Here is a 20557-nt window from a genome sequence, read left to right as displayed (position 1 = left end):
TATGATAATCTTGTTTATATGTTTGTGTCACCTTTCAGAGTAACAGCCGTGTTAGTCTGTATTTGCAAAAATAAAAGGAGTACTTGTGGCACCTTAGAGACTAACCAATTTATTTGAGCATGAGCTTTCGTGAGCTACAGCTTATGCTCAAATAAATTGGTTAGTCTCTAATGTGTCACCTTTGTGTCATGAGTTATAGGTACGTAGGTTATATCTGTATTTCCAAACTTGTGCTGACAGATTGGCATCAGCACTGCCAAGCCTGCATGATGGCCCATTAAGGGACATCACAGACCCTGGGAGACAGGCCAATCCTCGCTTAAGACAGCCCCCCAACCTAAAGCAAATACTCACCAGCAACTACACACCACACAACAAAAACACCAGCCCAGGAACCAAACCCTGCAACAAACCCCGGTGCCAACTCTGTCCACATAGCTATTCAGGGAACACCATCATAGGACCTAACCACATCAGCCACACCAGTGGGCTCGTTCATCTGCACATCTACCAATGTGATATATGTCCTCATGTGCCAGCAATGCCCCTCTGCCACGTACATTGGCCAAACCAGACAGTCTCTACACAAAAGAATAAATGGACACAAATCTGACATCAGGAATTATAATATTCAAAAACCACAAAGAGAACACTTCAATCTCCCTGGTCACTCAATAGCAGACCTAAAAGTGGCAAATCTCCGACAAAAAAACCTTCAAAAACAGACTCCAACGTGAAACTGCAGAACTGGAATTAATTTGCAAACTGGACACCATCACATTAGGCCTGAATAAAGACTGGGCGTGGATGGGTCATTACAAAACCTAAACCTAATTTCCCCCTGTGACGGTGCACCCCATAAGGCTTTATGGAAATATGCTTATGAATGTATATATGACATAACTGGAGTATGTTTTATGCTACATATACCATGTAACATATCTATGTAAAGGTTATGATCTACTGAATATATTCATCTTATTTGTATGCATGTGTCATTGTTGTATTCGAAGTTATGAATATTGGCTGTATACTTGTTTGATTTTGAATAACCTTAGTAAGGCATTTGGTCAGCTTCTTTAGAAAGGAATTTGCAAGTTAAGTGCCCAATCAAGAAGCACTTAATGGACAATGCATCTTGGAAGGCTCCAATCCACATAAGAAGTCTACATGAGGACATTCAAGGTAGCATGTGAACCATGACTGCTACCTGTAAGTTCTGAGTCATATGGACATGTGACTTGCCCATGTGTTTGTTACAGGAGTGGGTGAGTGAGATTCTGTGGCTTGCATTGTGCAGGAGGTCAGACTAGATGATCATAATGGTCCCTTCTGTCCGTAAAGTCTATGATGTGACTCCAAAACTCCATCTTGTAGCTGGAATTCTACACAGGGGGAGGGAGGGGTATCCACCCACAAGAGCAAGTCTTATTTAAACCCTTGGGAGACCACTCCATTTTGTCTTCAGCTGGCTCAAGAGTTAGCCTCTCCACCCCAAAGGATACCTGAAAGAAACTGGAACAAAGGACAGTAATCACAGGGGGTGTGAGTGATTGCTGGACCCAGACTAGAAGGAGACTAGTCTGTAAAAGGAAACTTACTGGAACACCTCTGAGGGTCAGGTTTTACTGTATTAGGCATAGACTTGCGAGTTTTATTTTATTTTGTTTGGTAATTCTCCTTGATTGGGCACTTAACTTGCAAATTCCTTTCTAAAGAAGCTGACCAAATGCCTAAAACATATTCCAGTTATGTCATAGATACATTCATAAGAATATTTCCATAAAGCCTTATGGGGGTGCACCCTCACACCCCCATATTAATTTCCCCCTACTGTTACTCACACCTTCTTCTCAACTGTTTGAAATGGGCACTCTCATTACCACTAAAAAGTTATTTTTCCTCCCTTGGTATCCTACTGTTAATTGAATTGTGTCTTTTGACTGACCTCACACTTGGTAAGGTAACTCCCACCTTTTCATTGATTTATACCTGCTCCTGTATTTTCCACTCCATGCATCTGATGAAGTGGGTTCTAGCCCACGAAAGCTTATGACCAAATAAATTTGTCTGCACTACGAAATTAGGTCTATTTTATAGAAGTCAACTTTTCAGAAACGATTTTATATAGTTGATTGTGTCCCCACTAAGTGTATTAAGTCGGCAGAGTGCATCCACAGTACCATGGCTAGCGTCGACTTTTGGAGCGGTGCACTGTGGGTAGCTATCCCACAGTTCCCGTAGTCTGTGCTGCTCATTGGAATTCTGGGTTGAGCTCCCAATGCCTGATGGGTCAGAAACATTGTCGCGGGTGGTTTTGGGTACGTCGTCAGTCGCCCCTTCCTCCGTGAAAGCAACGGCAGACAATCTTTTCGTGGCTTTTTTCCTGGGTTAACCATGCAGATGCCATAGCACTGCTAGCCATCCTCATCAGTGGTGTTTTGCTTGCTCCACCGCTTCTGCAGCAACTCTTCTATCCTGCAAGCTGAAGGATTCTGCCTCAGGCTGCCTTCCCAGCTGGCAGCACTGCGCAGTCGCACCTACCCCAGCCTACCCCTTTCTCCCATGGCTCATGAAGCCTGGACAGTAGTAAGGAGCAGTTCAGCTATAGACTGAGCAAGTGCAGAATGGTGGTAGAATGTGCCTTTGGACATTTAAAAGCTCCCTGGCACTGTTGGTCAGACCTCAGCACAACCAACATTCCCATTGTTATTGCTGCTTGCTGTGTGCTCCATAATATCTGTGATAGTAAGGGGGAGACGTTTATGGCGGGGTGGGAGGTTGAGGCAAATCGCCTGGCATCCGATTTTAAGCAGCCAGACACCAGGGCGATTAGAATAGCACAGCAAGGCGCGCTGCGCATCACAGAGACTTTGAACACCAGTTTCATGGCTGGCCAGGCTACGGAGTGACAGTTGTGTGTGTTTCTCTTTGATGCAAACCCACCCGCTTTGTTGATTTTAATTCCCTGTAAGCCAACCACCCTTCCCCCTTTGAAATAAAGTAACTATTGTTTTGAAACCATGCATTCTTTCTTTATTCATTTTAAAAAATTGAGATAACGGATAAGGAAGCTGCTGGTGATTTTGGGTACGTGTCATCAGTGACCCCTCCCTCCATGAAAGCAACGGCAAACAATCATTTCTCGCCCTTTTTCCTGGATTGCCCACGCATACACCATAGCACTGCAAGCGGGAGCCCACTCCAATCACTGCTGCAGTTGTAAGCATTGTAAACACCTCGCATTTGCCCTTGGAGATTTTGGCATATATATTGGCATTATGTCTTTTGGAACAGAGTTCTGATAGCACGGATTCATCTCCCCATACAGCGATCAGATCCTGTTCCTCCCTTTTGGTCCATGCTGGAGCTCTTTTGAGATTCTGGGACTGTAGGGTCCCCTGTGCTGATGAGCTCACCATGCTGGCCAAACAGGAAATGAAATTAAAAAGCTCCCGGGGCTTTTCCTGGTTACCGGACTAGGGCATCTGAGTTGAGAGTGCTGTCCAGAGGGGTCACAATGGAGCACTCTGGGATAGCTCCCAGAGGCCAATACCGTCAAATTGCGTCCACACTACCCCAAATTCGACACAGCAATGTCGATTTTAGCGCTAATCCCCTTGTCAGGGAGGAGTACAAAAATCGATTTTAAGAGCCCTTTAAGTCTACCAAAATGGCTTCGTCTTGCGGGTGCAGAGTTAAATCAACCTAACGCTGCTAAATTCGACCTAAATTCGTAGTGTAGACCAGGGCTTAGTCTCTAAGGTGCAACAAGGACTCCTTGTTGTTTCAACTGTACAATGAATCCAGTGAAAGGGCCAGGGACTACACTTTATGACTCAGCAAGGCAAAGGCATGTAGGGGCATGCTGCTTATGGACAGAACTCTAAGAGCTTGTCTACACTGGCACCTTTAATGTGCTGCCAGGTGTGTAGGTGCGGCACAGCACTGCGATCGAGCTCTCCAGCACTCTAAGAGAAACACCTCCACAAGGGGCATAGCTGGTGAACTGTCTGTACTGGCACGTTACAGCACTGAAACGAGCAGAATGTATCTCCCAGGAAGCAGCAGTGACACCCAGTGGCCAGTTGGGGTAATGCAGAGAGTATGTCTCCCTAGAGCAATTGTAAGGGTAATGCACAAATTGTGTTTCCCATGGCGCAGCAGTGACACCCAGTGGCCAGTTGGGGTAATGCACAGTGTGTCTACCTTGGAAAAAGAAAAGGAGTGCTTGTGGCACATTAGAGACTAACACATTTATTTGAGCATCAGCTTTCATGAGCTACAGCTCACTTCATCCGATGCAATTTTGGAACAGCAGTGACTCCCAGTGGCTAACCTGGGTAATGAACAGAGCATGTTTCCCTTGGCACAGCAGTGACACCTGCTGGCCAGCTGGGGTAATGCACAGAGTGTATCTCCCATGACGCAGCAGTGACACCTGATGGCCAGTCAGAATAATACACAAATTGTGTTTCTCATGGAGGCGCAGTGACACCAGGTGGCCAGCTGGGGTAATGCGGCGAGTGGGGGGGAGGGGTCTTCCATGGTGGAGCAGTGTCACCCAGTAGCCAGTTGAGCTAATGCACAGAAGGTCTTTCCCTTGGAGCAGCAGTGACCCCCAGTGGCCAGTCAGGGTAATGCACAGACTGTATCTCCCATGAAGCAGCAGTGACACCCGATGGCCAACTGGGGTAGTGCACAGAAGGTGAGTCCCTTGGAGCAGCAGTGACACCCAGTGGCCAGTCAGGGTAATGCACAGAGTGTATCTCCCATGAAGCAGCAGTGACACCCGGTGGTCAGTCAGGGTAATGCAGACACTATGTCACTCTTGGAGCAGCAGTGGCGCCCGGTGGCCAGTCAGGGTAATGCACAGGTTGTGTTTCCCGTGGAGCAGCAGTGACTCCAGGTGGCCAGTTGGGGTAATGCACCGACGGGGGGGGTCCCATGGAGGAGCAGTGTCATCCAGTTGCCAGTCACGGTAATGCACAGAGCATGTTTCCCTTGGCATAGCAGTGACACCTGGTGACCAGCTGAGGTAATGCACAGAAGGTCTTTCCCTTGGAGCAGCAGTGACGCCCAGTGGCCAGTCAGGGTAATGCACAGACTGTATCTCCCATGAAGTAGCAGTGACACCCGGTGGCCAGTCAGGGTAATGCAGAGAGTATGTCGCCCTTGGAGCAGCAGTCACACCCAGTGACCAGTGAGGTGGGCTAGATAAAAAAATTGAGGGGCTGTGCCCCCCTCATCACCTGGCTCCACCCCTCATGCGGCCCATGCTTCTGCTCCTTAGTTAAAGGCTAGGCTCATCTCCTCTCCCCCGTGGCCAGGGTTTACAGCAATATAACCTTTATTAAAATAAAATAGTAAACAGGATTTAGTCCAAGTCCATATAAATAATCTAAATCTGTCCAAATTTTAGTATTAAATCCGAAATCCTCGTAAATATCCCATCAGAAACCAAAATATGAAACTGAACCCAATGATTAATTTAAAACCCAAACATTAATAAAAACTATTTTGTTTTTAAAAACAAAAATTAACAAATGTCATAAATTATCAAAAAAGAGTGCTACTACAGGATGATAAAATAACAAAATAAATAAGCCCTCCTATTAAAATCACCTATAAAGCAATTGAATAGTTGAATATTGGTCAAATCTGTATAAAAATATGCAGAACTGTGTCAAAACTGATATTGCATGTCAGACATTCCAATCCAGCAAACATCAATTAAAAGCTCCAATTCAACTAAAAAAAACCGAAACCAAACCAATAAACCAAAACAGTCAGCCTTAAACAAACCTGCACGTAAGCTAAATTAAACCTGTACCGACATTGGAACAAGCTATGTAGTTTTCTAATTCGAACTTCTTGTTTCACCCAGGGGGGAAAGCATTTTTGTAGCCCGAGTAACCGTGCTGTCACTCCGGTATTTCTTTCACTAAATAAGGTTTTTACCAAATATAAATTACCCTTAAAATTGTCTCACAGAAATTCGAATGGTATCTTTGCAATACTAGCCCACGTATGCAAGTATGTCCCCTCAGAGCAGCTCACATTCCTCAACCGCTAACCCAACTGAATAAGTGATATTCTTCTGCTAGAATCCCACACGGTTTATGCATTTATAAACCCTGGGGCCTGAAGCTGATACCCTGGCACACGTCTACCTGGAGTGCGCCAGGTTGCAGCCCCTATTCTGGCTCCTCACGAATATTTTGTTAAGGTTTTGGTTGCACTTTTCCCCTCACCTCCTTATCTATGCACTCCCTGTCCATGGCCCCACTAAGTCGCGGGACCTCCTAGTCAACCTCCTCCTGGCCCTGGCTAAAGTGGCCATCTACAAAACCAGGGTGAGGAGGTTGGCCGATGGAATCTCCTGTGACTGTGGGGCCTATTTCCGATCCTCCGTCCGTTCATGTCTCCGGGCAGAGTTCCATTGGACAGCGTCCACTGACTCCCTTGACGCCTTTGAGGAGCAGTGGGCGCTGTCCGGGGTCCTCTGCTCGGTGTCCCCGTCCGGTTCCCTTCGTTTGACCCTTTGACCGCACTCCCGTCCCTGTTATTTCATTAGTTGTCCCCCGTAATTACTTGGTTTTCCAGGTCCTGTGGACCCCCCACCCCTTAGGCTGGGGGGGGGGATCCTTTAGCAGTGGGCGGGCTTTGCCTGCCCACTTTCTGGGTCCCAATAAGGCCTGAAGCTGATGGGAGAAAGGTAAGTGAGCGAGCTGGGAGCTCTGCGACGTCACCTGCTGGAGAGCAGAGGGAATTGACCGAGCGACGGACTAGCTAATTTAAATATCAAGGTTGTTCTCTGGCGGCAGGCTCCACCGAAGGGCAGAGAGAGTTGACTGAGCAAGGCAGTATCTTATTTGCATATTAAAATCTGGCCGTTTGGGGACATTGGGGTAAAACTTGAGTAAATTTTGGCGTTGGGACCCGTATTTTTAGTGTGGCTTATTGGGAGCCTGCCTGGGCAGAACTGCGGCTGACTAGGTGTGTGGTCACCCTCACGTGGAAGGCTGTTGCCCGTAGGGAAGGCGCGCCGGGCAGCGGCCGGGCAGCGGGGCGAGCCCTCGGAGGACTGTTGCACGGGTGGGTGCTTTGGCACGGTTATGTTTTCTCGGCGGTTTTGAAACTAGATCGCTGCCTTTCGGGGGCCCTTCGTGGGCTGAGGCGTGTTATCACGCGCGCTGTCTTGACAGCGGCCGTGGGGAACGAGCAGGGAGCCGTTGGGGCGCGAGGCGGTGCCTGGCCTGGAAGGCAGCGTGGGGCCGGTTAGCGCGTGCTGGTGATTGCGAGGAGAGCCGCTACACGACGGGGGCGGGGCGCTCGCTGTCTCGCGACTTGGGAAGCGCCGCGCTTCGGGCCTGCCCCGCGTTTTCTGACAGCTGCTCTCCCACTGGGCCTAGTGACGTGACGTTTTCTAAAAGAGCTGATCTCCCATTGGGCGTAGTGAGGTGAGGTTTTCTGAAAGCTGATCTCCCATAGGGCCCTCACTAAGTGACGTTTTCAGACACAGCTAATCTCCCATTGGGCCGTCGCTAGGTGACGTTTTCTGAAAGCAATGGTGGGCGGAGCCGTCAGGGCCTTGTGCAGTCGGAGCTCGGTGCACGCCCGCGAGAAGCCGCTCGAGGCCGAGCGGCGCTGATTCCGGCTGCTTGGGCGGAGGAGCGGAGACCACAGCAGCGGGCGCTGCCGTCCTGCCGGGCGAAAAGCCGCAGCCCCTGGGGATGTTCGCTGGTCGCGCCCGCTTGCGCGCGCAGGTGTTTTCTGAGAGCCAATGGGCTGTCACTAGGTGACGTTTTCTGGAGCTGGCAGCCAATGGGCTGTCACCGCCTGGGGGCGGAGATCTCCGCAGGTGCCGCGGCTTAGAAACGTCTCGAAGACGCGGGACAGTTTGGAGTCGCTGAGCGGAAGGCGGGAAATCGCCAGGCTGGGGCGCGAGGATCCTGCGGGCAGCGAGTCAGCCGCAGGTCCGCGGGCGGGGCGGGGCCGGACCGGACGGACCGGACTCCGTGCGTCGCGGCGGGTGCGTGGGGGGATGTTCGTAGCTGCAGAATCTGTTCCGTGCGTGTGAGCGAAGGCGCTGTACGCGGGCGGCCTGAGGCTTGCGCTGTTGTTGCGCGGCGGGAGTGGGGAGCTGGGCTCTGGGTGAGAGGCCTAGGGGGGCGGGGCTCAGAGCTAGAGGTTAGGGTGGGGGTGAGGATGGGGCTGCGGTTTTGGTTAAGGGGGTTAGGGTTGGGGACCAGGTTATAGGGTTCTGGGTTAGCAATTATTGGTTCAGGTTGGGTTCTGGGTGTAGGGTGGGTTAAATCTTGGGGTTTGGGGTTTAGATTTTGGGGGGAGGGTTTGGCCATCAGCAGCATAGAAGTACGGGTGGCAATGGGGTGCCAAGCAATAGCGATTGATAAGTAGGGGGGTTTAGATCGTTTTAGTGTCAGTAGCACCCTAGAGAGGGGGGAAGGGTAATGTTTGCTACAGGGGGCAAAAGTATTGGGGAAGAGGGTTAAAGTTGACCCATCATAGTTAAGGCTAAGATTTTTGTCATGGTTATTTTTGATAAAAGTCATGGACATTAAACAAAAATTGATGGAAGCGCTGACCTGTCCCTGACTTTTACTAAAAATAACTGACAAAATGGGGAAGCAGGAGGCATCTACCACTTCTCTCGTGGCTCCTGTGTTCCCCCCATCACCCGTGGCTGTGGCTCCAGAGTCCTTCGTGGCTTCTGGGAGCTGCAGGGTCTGCCGGTGATAGCTGGGAGGTGTGGGGTCCCCCTGTTGCCCATGGTGTCCGGGAATTCCTGGGTTCCTAAGAACATGAGAACGGCCATACTGGATCAGACCAGAGATCCATCTGTCCCAATATCCTATCCCAATATCTGACAGTGGCCAATGCCAGGTGACCCAGAGGGAATGAACAAAATGGGTAATCATCAGGTGATCCATTCCCTGTCGCTCATTCAAACAATTCATTCAAGCTTCTGGCAAACAGGCTAGGGACAGCATCCCTGCCCATCCTGGCTAATAGCCATTGGTGGACCTAGCCTCCATTAATTTATCTAGTTCTTTTTTGAACCCTATTATAGTCTTGGCCTTCACAACATTGCTCAGCTGGGAACTCTGGTGTCCAACCGTGGTGGCTGGGAGCTGCGGAGTCCATCTGCAATGGCATGAGGCTGCGGCTTACCCTGCCGCCCACGGTGACTGGGAACTCCAGGATCTGCCTGCAGTGGTTGGGAGCTGGGGGTTCCCTTTGTTGCCTGCAGTGGCTGAAGGCTGCCTGTGGAGGCTGGGAGCTCTGGTGTCCACCCATGGTGGCAGAGAGCTCTCAGGTCTGCTTGCAGCAGCTGGGAGCTGCAGGGTCCATCTGCGGTGGCAGGGGCCTGTGGGAGCTCCCCCACCACCTATGGCTGCTGGGAGCTCCAGGGTCTGCGAAGCTGTGGGGTCTATTTGTAATTATGCGGGTCTGTGGGGTCCCCACACCATCAATGGCTGTTTGGAACTCCTGGGTCCACATGCAGCAGCTGGGAGCTGCAGGGTCCATATGCAGTGGTGTGGACCTGTGAGGGCTGTCCTGCCGCCCATGGCGCTGGGAGCTCCAGGGTCTGCCTGTGGGAGCTGTGGGGTTCCCCTGCAGTGGCTGGAGTTGTGGGGCCCTGCCTCCGCCCACAATGGCTGGGCGCTCCTGGGTCCCTCTGCCACATGTGGCAAATGGGAGTTCTGGGGTCCACCTGTGGTGGCTGGGAGCTACAGGGTCCATCTGCAATGGCACGGGGCTGTGGAACTCCAGAGTCTGCCTGCAGCGGCTGTGGCAGCTGGAAGCTGTGCCCCCCTACATTTGGGGTCCCTCTGTCACATGCAGCAGCTGGGAGCTACAGGGGTGCATCTAAAATGGCATAGGTCTATGGGGTCCTCCTGTCACCTGTGGCTGCTGGGAATTCCAGGTTCTTCCCATGGTGGCTGGGACCTATAGGGTCCCCCACCTGCCTGCAGCGACTGGGGGCTGCCTGTGGCAGCTGGGAGCTCCAGGGTCCCCCTCTCACATATGGTGCCTGGGAGCTCTGGGGTCTGCCCACTGCAGCTGGGAGTTCTGGGGGGCCCCCGCTGCTCACAGTAGCTGGGAGCTGTGCAGTCCATCTGTTGTGGCATGGGCCTGGGGGAGCTCTCCTGCCACCCATGGCTGCTGGGAGCTGCAGGGGACCCCTGCTGCCAGTGGTGGCTGATAACTACGGGGCCCCCACTGGCTGACAGTTCCAGTGTTGCTGCCCCAGGGCTGAGGTGGAAAATGTCACTGAGATCTCTGGAAGTCACGAATTCTTTGATTCTGTGACCTCCGTGATATAATCTTAGCTTTAATCATTGTTGACTCTCTCTCTTAATATAGGTCTGCTCTAGCGCAGTTGAGACAGAGAAGACAGAAGCTCACACCCTGGCACAGGTTTGGGCAGCGATGGCTGTTGGCTTATTTGCTGTGCTTGCGGAGAACTTGTCCAGGCCAGTAGAGCAGCCCAGCCAGATGAGGACCTGAGCAGCCTGGACATCCCACTCGGCGGGAGCTGAGGAGCCCAAGAGTTCTGTCTGGTGATGGAGGAGGAGCAGCTGTGTATTTTGCTGAAATGATGTCTCTCTATCAAGTGTCTGAGTAGCAAGGTGCCTCCCTGAGAGCAGAGAGCTGCTTCTTCTTTGCAAGGGATGGGTCCTGGGGAGGTTGGAGCCCTGCATTTGGCTGTTAATGGGCTAGGAGCATCACCCTGCTCCCCAAGATTGAATGTGAAGAAGGAAAACCTGCCTGCAACTAGGGACACTCTGTCATTCCTGGTCTGTCCTTCCAAGTCACTGGTGTGAGTCACTGGACAAAATATTGAGTACAGCCAAAGAAAACCATCTTCTGTTCCTTCAGAGGACCTGAGCATCCTGGCCAGGCATGGGATGGGATAGGGGTAGGGAGAGACCTGCAGGACTGTTGTCCCTTACCAGGGCTGATCACTTCAAGCGCTGGCTAGGCTGGTGGGGACTAGGGAAGGGGGCTCCAGGAAGCAGAAACCAGTGACCCGACTGCCCATGTCTGTCCTCCATGCCCCAGTGCTGGCCTGCGTTCTCTTTTCAGTTCCTAATGGCGTTGGGCAGATGAGAGAGAGGCCAACCTGGAGGAGAGACCAGGAGAAGGAGCAGCCACTCTGAGACCATTCAGCGGAATGGAAACCAGACGGTGAGCTGTGCAGTAGGTGCAAATAGAAATTTACTTAAGGTAAGTATTGAAAGAGCGCTTTAAACACTCTTGTCTATGGAGAGAAACGTGTTATGTTAGCATAGGGTGGGTCCATGAGAAAAAAGTCCTTGAATCTAACTGGGGCACATGAAGGTTGGTGGAGTCCCGGTTTCCCACTAAGGGAGTTGTCAGGGCCCCGGGAAGGGAAAGTATTAGTTTTTCCTGAATTATGGTTATCTTCCAGGAAGGTAAATTGCCTGTAACCAGGAGGCTCAGGCCTCAACTCTCTTCCTTCCACATCACTGGGTGTGAATAACTGGTCACTGCACTCTGCTCCTTGTCTGTACTGACTAGCTTCCTTCAGAAGACGTGAGCATTCTGGTTAGGTACAGACCTCTTTGGGATAAAGGCAAGGGGAAGGGACAGTAGTCTGCTGTGCAGTGTGATTGCTTTGGGTGCAAGAGCAGCCAGGTACCTCTTCAGTTAGCCATTACTGTCTTGAGGAGTGTAGGAAAAATCCCTCTGGAATAGCAAGAGCCAGAGATAAATACCATTGCTGTCTCTGCCACTAAGTTTTTCTTGGGCTGTGTTTTCTGCAAGGGAACACTTGTGGAGGATTAGTTCAGCTCCGTCCTGAGGTAGAGAGCAAAACTAGCCTGGCCTCAAGACAGATGCCAGGCAAGACCAGCGGGGAGCAAAGCAGCTGTTCTTGTCACTAAGATAAGTGTTTGTCTCCTAATGGCTGTGGTGACAGCCCTGATGATTTTAGAGAGTACTTCCCTTTGGCTGGGGCTAATTTCCAATAAAAGGTTCCCAACTAGCTCTGGGGGCAGGTGGAGGATTTCTCCATCTTGAGAGCTGCTGATCTTCCTTGGCAAATTCTAATGTGTATTTCTAGTGCAGCTCCCCATGGGAGGAGTTGTCTTCTCTTGCCTGTGTTTCTAGATTGTGGTGACCTGGGCACTGCTTGGTGCAGCTGGATGTGTGTTCCGTGATTGATCAGTAGGGTGTGTTTTTGTTTTTTTTTTTGGTAACTTTTTTGCTTTTGCAATGACCCTAGTCAGGCCTAAAAATTTGTTCCCTAGAGTTACCCAGGCTTCTCCCATCCCATCCCTGTTGCAGCAGCCTAGTCCCCAGTAGGAAAAATTAGCTTAATGAATACTTGACTTTAAGTGAATTTTGTGTGTAGAACCTCTAGAGTTACGAACACCAGAGTTACATACCGACACGTCAAACACACACCTCATTTGGAACAGGAAATATGTAATCAGCAGCAGCAGAGATTATTTTAAAAAAAAAAAGCAAATAGAGTACAGTAGTGTATTAAACGTAAATGATTTTAAAAAAAGGGAAAGCTTTAAAAAAAGATTTGAAAAGGTAAGGAAACTGTTTCTGTGCTTGTTTTCGTTTAAACTAAGATGGTTAAAAGCAGCATTTTTCTTCTGCATAGTAAAGTTTTAAAGTTGTATTCAATCTATGTTCAGTCGAAAGAACAGCCATAACATTTTGTTCAGAGTTATTCCTGGGGTATTTGTAACGCTGAGGTTCTACTGTAATTGCTGGGGATGGGTCTATGCCTGCAAATGTTCAAAGGATATGCATCTAATGTTACGCACATGCATAAGTGTCTGCAGGATATGGGCCAGTCCCTCCATGGACTCAGTTACATAAAGGACAGACCTTTGCTTCAGAGTTCGACTTTCTCTTCAAGCTCATTTTTAAAAACTCCAGTTTATAAAGACTGCAGTATAAACAAGTTTTCCCGTGAAATGTTACTAAATTAGTGTTTGATGCTTTTAAGAGTAGCAAGAGCAGTAGCCTTGAAAGTGTGCGGAGTGACATTCACTGCCCCAATGCGCGGTCATTATATAACGTCAGTCAGGCTACGTGAGCTGCTCCGGAGGGTTTTTCATGCAGAAATTGAATGGAAAGAAGATATAATCCTCCACATTTTACAAATGGGGAAACAAACACATCACAGTTGCAGGCTTTCTCCAGGGAGTAACGATGTAGTTGTGTTTGTAGGTGTTCAAAAAACTCAAAACCAAAAAAAGTTTGCATTGGTGGACTATAGAGTCTAGCCACTCCTTATTCACTTCCTCCATGCTATTCATGATTGTATAGACCTCTCTCATATCACTCTTAGTCATCTCTTTTCTAAATTGAACAGTGCCAGTATTTTTAATCTCTCCTCCTATGGAAGTTTTTTCATACCCATAATCATTGCTGTTGCCCTTCTCTGCACCTTTTCCAATTCTAATACATCTGTTTTGAGATAGGGTGACCAAAACTGCCCGCAGTAATCAGTGTGTGGGTGTACCATGGATTCATATAGTTGCATTATGATATTTTCTGTCTTGTTTACTTTACTAATGGTTCCTAACCTTCTGTTAGATCACTGTGCAGTGGCAGTCCAAAAAGTACATGAGGGCCTTCCGTTACATACCACAGTTAGTAGTTATGCAATTTTGTATACGAGTTCCTTCAGAACTCTTGGGTGAATACCCTCACATCCTGGTGACTTATTACTATTTAATCAATTTGTTCCAAAACATCCTCTATGGACACCTCAGTCTGGGATAGTTGTTCAGATTTGTCACCTAGCAGGAATGGCTCAGATGAGGGAATCACATCCTCTGCAGTGAAGACCAATGCAAATAATTCAATTAGCTTCTCTGCAATGGTCTTGTCTTCCTGGAGTGCTCCTTTAGCACCTTGATCATCCAGTAGCCCCGCTGATTGTTTGTCAGGCTTCCTGCTTCTGATGTACTTAAAATAATTTTGCAGTTAGTTTTTCTGTCTTTTGCAAGTTGCTTTTCAAATTCTTTTTTGGCCTAGCCAACTCTACTTTTGTATAGTCAGCTCTATAAGAGATCTATATATTATCACAGAGAGGGACTCTCCCACTATGCCCCATCATAGCAGTTCTTGCTCACAACCTATCAACTTTTGGAAAGAGACTTAACTATCTTGAAAAAGTTGACAGCGAAGAGTTACAAAGGGACCTCAGAAAACTGGATGACTGGGCAACAAAATGACAGATAAAGTTCAGTGTTGATTAGCTGTTCCCATGCAAGAAAAAAATCTTGGAGTCATAGTGGATAGTTCCTTGCAAACAGCTGTTCAATGTGCAGCAGCACAGAAAAGCCAACAGAATGTTAGGAGCTATTAGGAAAGGGAAAAATAATAAAACAGAAAATACCATAAGGCCACTATGTAAATCTTTGATATGCCCACACCTTGAATACTGCATACAGTTCTAGTTACCCCATCTCACAAAAGATATATTAGCATTGGAAAAGGTGCAGAGAAGGGCGTCAACCAGAACCATTGGAACCACTTCCATAGGAGGAAAGATTAAAAAGACTGGGACTGGTCAGCTTTGAAAAGAGATGATTAAGGGGGATTATGACAGAGGTCCATGAAATCAGCAATGGTGGGGAGAAAGTGAATAAGGAAGTGTTCTTTACCCCTCTCGTAACATAAGTACCAGGGGGCCACCCAATGAAATTAATAGGCAGCAGGTTTAAATGAAGCTAAAGGAAGTACTTCTTCACACAACACAGTCAACCTGTGGAGCTCATTGCCAGGGGATGTTGTGAAGGCCAAAAGTATAACTGGGTTCAAAAAGAATTAGGTAAATTCCTGGAGAATAGGTCTATCAACGGCTCTCAGACAAGATGGTCAGAGATGCAACCTCATGCTTTGGAGTGTCCCTAAACCTTCAACTGCCAGAAGCGTCTGGCACTGGCCACTATGATAGACAGGAATACTGGACTAGACGGACCATTGGTATGACCCAGTATGGGTGTGTTTGTTGTCTAATCCCCCTGAAACTCCCCCCTACCGCCCAGGTGTAGGTGTCTGCATCCTTCCCCAAAACCCCTCCCAGACACTGAACCCCCAAATGCTTGTACACCTGGTGCCTGCCCCTACTCCTCATGGAGACCCAAGGCAGAGAAAGCGGACATCATGTGGAGAGCCTTCAACAGAACCAAGTACTGGCTAATGACCCCGCAGGCTCCCATGCTCAGTTGCATGCACCCTCTTCCCCTGCGTCCTTTCAGTGTCCCGTGGGGCTGAGCAGGATCTATCTGCTCATGGGCATGGTCTCTGCCGTACTGGGAAGGATGTGTACTGCCTGCCAGGCTCAGTGGGCCGCTCCTCCCACCCCCCATCTTTGTAGAGAGTTTGGGCTTAGAAGAAGTGCTGCTGGGACTAGTGCTGCCCAGACCTATATTATCACCCCCAGCTCCATTACTGCAGCACCCAAAAGCCTCGCTCAGGGTCCAAGTCTCATTGTGCTGAGCATTGCATGGACAATCAGAGACAGAGGGATGCATATGGAGATGAGTGTGTCAGGAATGTGGATGGAGGGATGTATATAACATACAGGGGGTTGGACTGAAGGGTTGGACAGAGGGCTGAAGGGATGGATGGTGATGTCACAGGCTGCTAGTTTGGTGGATTCAGCTCATGGCTGCTGGTTCTGTCACCTCTGGGCCCCTGTTTCCTGCAACATCCACCCAGCAGAACCTGGCCTTGCACACCATACGTGTGCTACATGCAGTGCTCAACCTGCTGCTCAGGGATGTACAAGCATGCGGTTTCCCAGCTGCTGAACCGCCTGCTCCAAAGCCTGCTGCAGGTCTCACCTTCCTTGGGCAGCAAGACCCTGGCCAGGGTGGTCCCTCAAACCTCCTCACATCATGTTCACAGAGCAGTCTAAGAAGCACAGAGACACCCTGGTGTCTTAGGACTGGGAAATGTGCCACCATCTTCTCTGTAGCACCATGGCACTGTTACACCATAGTGACTACCTGCAGGGCACAAAACTGTCTCAATGGGGTGGGCAAAGCTGGGACGGGGCTGTAGCATCACAAACTGCTCAATGTCCCAATTTCCTACTACTAGGAGTTACTGACATCTAGACTTTTGGGAGGGGAAGGCGGGGGCTGTCCTGCCACATTTGCTACACCACAATTTCCCATCACTGGGTCCAGGGGTGGGAGGAGTTGGAGTTTTGACTTCCGTGAAATCTTTATTTTAAATTGGGACACTCATAAAATGAGATTTTTCTGCCTGCCACGGACACTGCACCCCTGGAAGGGGACAGTGCAGGGAACAGGCCTATGGCTGACAGACCCTCGGGCTGGGCACAGTCATCGTGGGCCCCTCTCCCCAGGAAGACCCGCGCTCCTGGACTCACCGTGGCTGCATGTGGGGGAGGTCATGATGCCTTCGACTCCAGACACCTTCAAAGCCGCTAGGGGGCTCATTGAGATAGCAGCGCCCAGGTCTCCAACTACGAGGACTCAACTCCCTCGAGGCACGGCACCATACGGGGCAAGCTGATCGTGTTCAGCCTGTCTGCCCCCCAACCAGGATCTCCGCGCCGCTCGGAGTCCTGGCATCACACCTGTGCCCTGCGCTAGTCCGACTTGTGGCATTGGTCTTGCAGCCCCGACCCTCGGAGCCACTCCCACTCGAAGTGTTCGTCCGCAGATAAGCCATGGTTCCACTCTGTGACCTCGCGGCGCTCTCAGCATGGGCCTCAGCCTGCAGCTTCCAGGCGTCGCCCGACGGACCGACACCACTCTACATAACGGCACTGCACCCCATCCTGGCACCACTCTACCTTGTGGCACTGCTCCCCAACGCAGCGCCATTCCCGCTCATGACACCGCTTCCACTCCTGGCACATGCTTCGACACTGTCCTCAATTGCAGCACTGCTCTACATCGAGGCACCAGTCCTTATCCCGGCGCCGCTACACGTTGCAGCACCGCTCTACTTCACGCACCACAGTCTCTCCCCACAGCGACACCATCCTGCACCGCGGTACAGATAAACATCGAGACCCCGCTACCGTTCACAGCACCCATCCCGTCTGTCGGAGGATGATGCCTCCCTTGTGCAGTCCCACACTGCCCCCTCTCCCCCCCCCCCCCCCCGGGCCGTTCTTCTTGATCGCCCTCAATCAGGCAGGGCATCGGGGATGTCTGAGGCACCCAGATCAAGGCTGTGGAGCCTAAGGCAGGACGTATCAGCACCCCAGTGGCAATTCTGGACCCCTTGGGCATACCATCAGGCCCAGGGTGCCCCTCCTGGCGTTCTTCCGTCTTCCCATTCAGGATCTCGCCTCCCAGAGGCAACTCTCAGCCCCTGGACCCAGCCCCACATCCGCCTGTGGAGGCTACACCCAGTGCTCATGAGGACCTGGTCCCTGAGGATCAAGAGGCAGCCACGGAACCGATCCATTACACCACAGGTGGAAGGCCTCTGCCACCTCCCCCTGCAAGGGCCCACACACAGAAATCCGCTCCCTTTAAATGGCCTCTCACTGCTCTCAGAGGGCTCTGACTAACCAAGCACATAATACATAATTTCAGGGAAGCAGACAAGTCCCATCAGCTCTAGATTGCATCCACTAGTCTAGAGACAGCAACAACAATAAGTCACTTCCTTCCACCCCCCTCCACCTGTAAGTCTATAGCTAACATGACCCATCTAGGCACAGAGCTATTGACACTCAAGTCTGCATCCCCACAGCTTTCTACACCTGCCTATATCCAATGAAGGGAGATAGTAGAAGTGTCTTCGGCTGATAATTGTCTGAGAGTGTCCCCCTCCTCCCCATGACTAAATGTGAAGGAGGGTGACCTGTGTGCAAGTAGAGATGCTCTGTAGTTTCTGGTCTGTCCTTCCATGTCATTTGGTGTGAGTCACTGAAGAACACATTGTTCGTCAGTTCAGTACTCAGTCATTCCTTTCTTCAGAGAACCAGAGCATCCTGGCAGGCATGGGTGTCGTCGGCTGAGGGTGTGGAGAGACCTGGGTGGCTATAGTTCCTTATGAGAGATGAGCATTTTAGGCCCTGGGTAGGCTGGAGAGGTATAGAGAAGGGGGTCCAGTGAGCAGAGCCAGGTGACGTGTCTGTCTGTCTGTCTAAGGCAAGCACTGGTGAATGGAAGACGAACTTACAAGTGTGGTCTCTCTCTCTCTCTTTTCAGTTCCTATTGATTTTGGGTAGATGAGAGAATGACCAACCTGTGGCTGAGACCATCCAGGGAGATGGAAACCAGACAGTGATCTACGGAGGAAGAGCAAATAAAAATCTGCTTAAGTTAAGTATTGAGGGAGGGCTCCAAAAACTCTTGTCAGCATGGGGTGGGTCCCTGAGAAAAGGCCTTTGCATCTCTCTGGGACATTTCTTCCGGCAGCTCACGGAAGCTACTAGATCGCATGCCCTGGGGGACTAACTTGAAGGGGAAAGGAGTCCAGGAGAGCTGGCTGTATTTCAAGGAATCCCTGTTGAGGTTACAGGGACAAACCATCCCGATGAGTCGAAAGAATAGTAAATATGGTAGGCGACCAGCTTGGCTTAATGGTGAAATCCTAGCGGATCTTAAACATAAAAAAGAAGCTTACAAGAAGTGGAAGGTTGGACATATGACCAGGGAAGAGTATAAAAATATTGCTCGGGCATGTAGGAATGTTATCAGGAGGGCCAAATCGCACCTGGAGCTGCAGCTAGCCAGAGATGTCAAGAGTAACAAGAAGGGTTACTTCAGGTATGTTGGCAACAAGAAGAAAGCCAAGGAATGTGTGGGCCCCTTACTGAATGAGGGAGGCAACCTAGTGACAGAGGATGTGGAAAAAGCTAATGTACTCAATGCTTTTTTTGCCTCTGTCTTCACGAACAAGGTCAGCTCCCAAACTGCTGCGCTGGGCATCACAACATGGGGAAGAGATGGCCAGCCCTCTGTGGAGATAGAGGTGGTTAGGGACTATTTAGAAAAGTTGGACGTGCACAAGTCCATGGGGACGGACGAGTTGCATCCGAGAGTGCTGAAGGAATTGGCGGCTGTGATTGCAGAACCATTGGCCATTATCTTTGAAAACTCGTGGCGAACCGGGGAAGTCCCGGATGACTGGAAAAAGGCTAATGTAGTGCCAATCTTTTAAAAAGGGAAGAAGGAGGATCCTGGGAACTACAGGCCAGTCAGCCTCACCTCAGTCCCTGGAAAAATCATGGAGCAGGTCCTCAAAGAATCAATCCTGAAGCACTTGCATGAGAGGAAAGTGATCAGGAACAGCCAGGTGAGCATGGATTCACCAAGGGAAGGTCATGCCTGACTAATCTAATCGCCTTTTATGATGAGATTACTGGTTCTGTGGATGAAGGGAAAGCAGTGGATGTATTGTTTCTTGACTTTAGCAAAGCTTTTGACACGGTCTCCCACAGTATTCTTGTCAGCAAGTTAAGGAAGTATGGGCTGGATGAATGCACTATAAGGTGGATAGAAAGCTGGCTAGATTGTCGGGCTCAACGGGTAGTGATCAATGGCTCCATGTCTAGTTGGCAGCCGGTATCGAGTGGAGTGCCCCAAGGGTCGGTCCTGGGGCCGGTTTTGTTCAATATCTTCATAAATGATCTGGAGGATAGTGTGGATTGCACTCTCAGCAAATTTGCGGATGATACTAAACTGGGAGGAGTGGTAGATACGCTGGAGGGGAGGGATAGGATACAGAAGGACCTAGACAAATTGGAGGATTGGGCCAAAAGAAATCTGATGAGGTTCAATAAGGATAAGTGCAGGGTCCTGCACTTAGGACGGAAGAACCCAATGCACAGCTACAGACTAGGGACCGAATGGCTAGGCAGCAGTTCTGCGGAAAAGGACCTAGGGGTGACAGTGGACGAGAAGCTGGATATGAGTCAGCAGTGTGCCCTTGTTGCCAAGAAGGCCAATGGCATTTTGGGATGTATAAGTAGGGGCATAGCGAGCAGATCGAGGGACGTGATCGTTCCCCTCTATTCGACATTGGTGAGGCCTCATCTGGAGTACTGTGTCCAGTTTTGGGCCCCACACTTCAAGAAGGATGTGGATAAATTGGAGAGAGTCCAGCGAAGGGCAACAAAAATGATTAGAGGACTGGAACACATGAGTTATGAGGAGAGGCTGAGGGAGCTGGGATTGTTTAGCCTGCAGAAGAGAAGAATGAGGGGGGATTTGATAGCTGCTTTCAACTACCTGAAAGGGGGTTCCAAAGAGGATGGCTCTAGACTGTTCTCAATGGTAGCAGATGACAGAACGAGGAGTAATGGTCTCAAGTTGCAGTGGGGGAGGTTTAGATTGGATATTAGGAAAAACTTTTTCACTAAGAGGGTGGTGAAACACTGGAATGCGTTACCTAGGGAGGTGGTAGAATCTCCTTCCTTAGAGGTTTTTAAGGTCAGGCTTGACAAAGCCCTGGCTGGGATGATTTAACTGGGAATTGGTCCTGCTTTGAGCAGGGGGTTGGACTAGATGACCTTCTGGGGTCCCTTCCAACC

General features: G+C 50.0%; 1 long non-coding RNA gene across 2 annotated transcripts; it reads left to right on the top strand.

Moving 5' to 3' along the window:
- Positions 1–7608: 7608 nt before the first annotated feature.
- On the top strand, positions 7609–18672 carry LOC140901246 (uncharacterized). 2 transcript variants are annotated; one of them, XR_012155811.2, is made up of 3 exons: positions 7609–7769; positions 10393–11256; positions 18231–18672. It is a non-coding gene; the product is annotated as an uncharacterized LOC140901246 (long non-coding RNA). The 2 variants fall into 2 exon arrangements; XR_012155813.2 differs by lacking the exon at positions 7609–7769 and having other exon boundaries at positions 9799–10658; positions 11116–11256.
- The last annotated feature ends 1885 nt before the right edge of the window (positions 18673–20557 follow it).

Source organism: Lepidochelys kempii, chromosome 21 (assembly GCF_965140285.1).
Source record: "Lepidochelys kempii isolate rLepKem1 chromosome 21, rLepKem1.hap1, whole genome shotgun sequence".
In the NCBI taxonomy this organism is placed as follows: domain Eukaryota; kingdom Metazoa; phylum Chordata; order Testudines; family Cheloniidae; genus Lepidochelys; species Lepidochelys kempii.
Note: the sequence above shows the minus strand (reverse complement) of the source record. Positions and strands in the feature narration are given on the sequence as shown.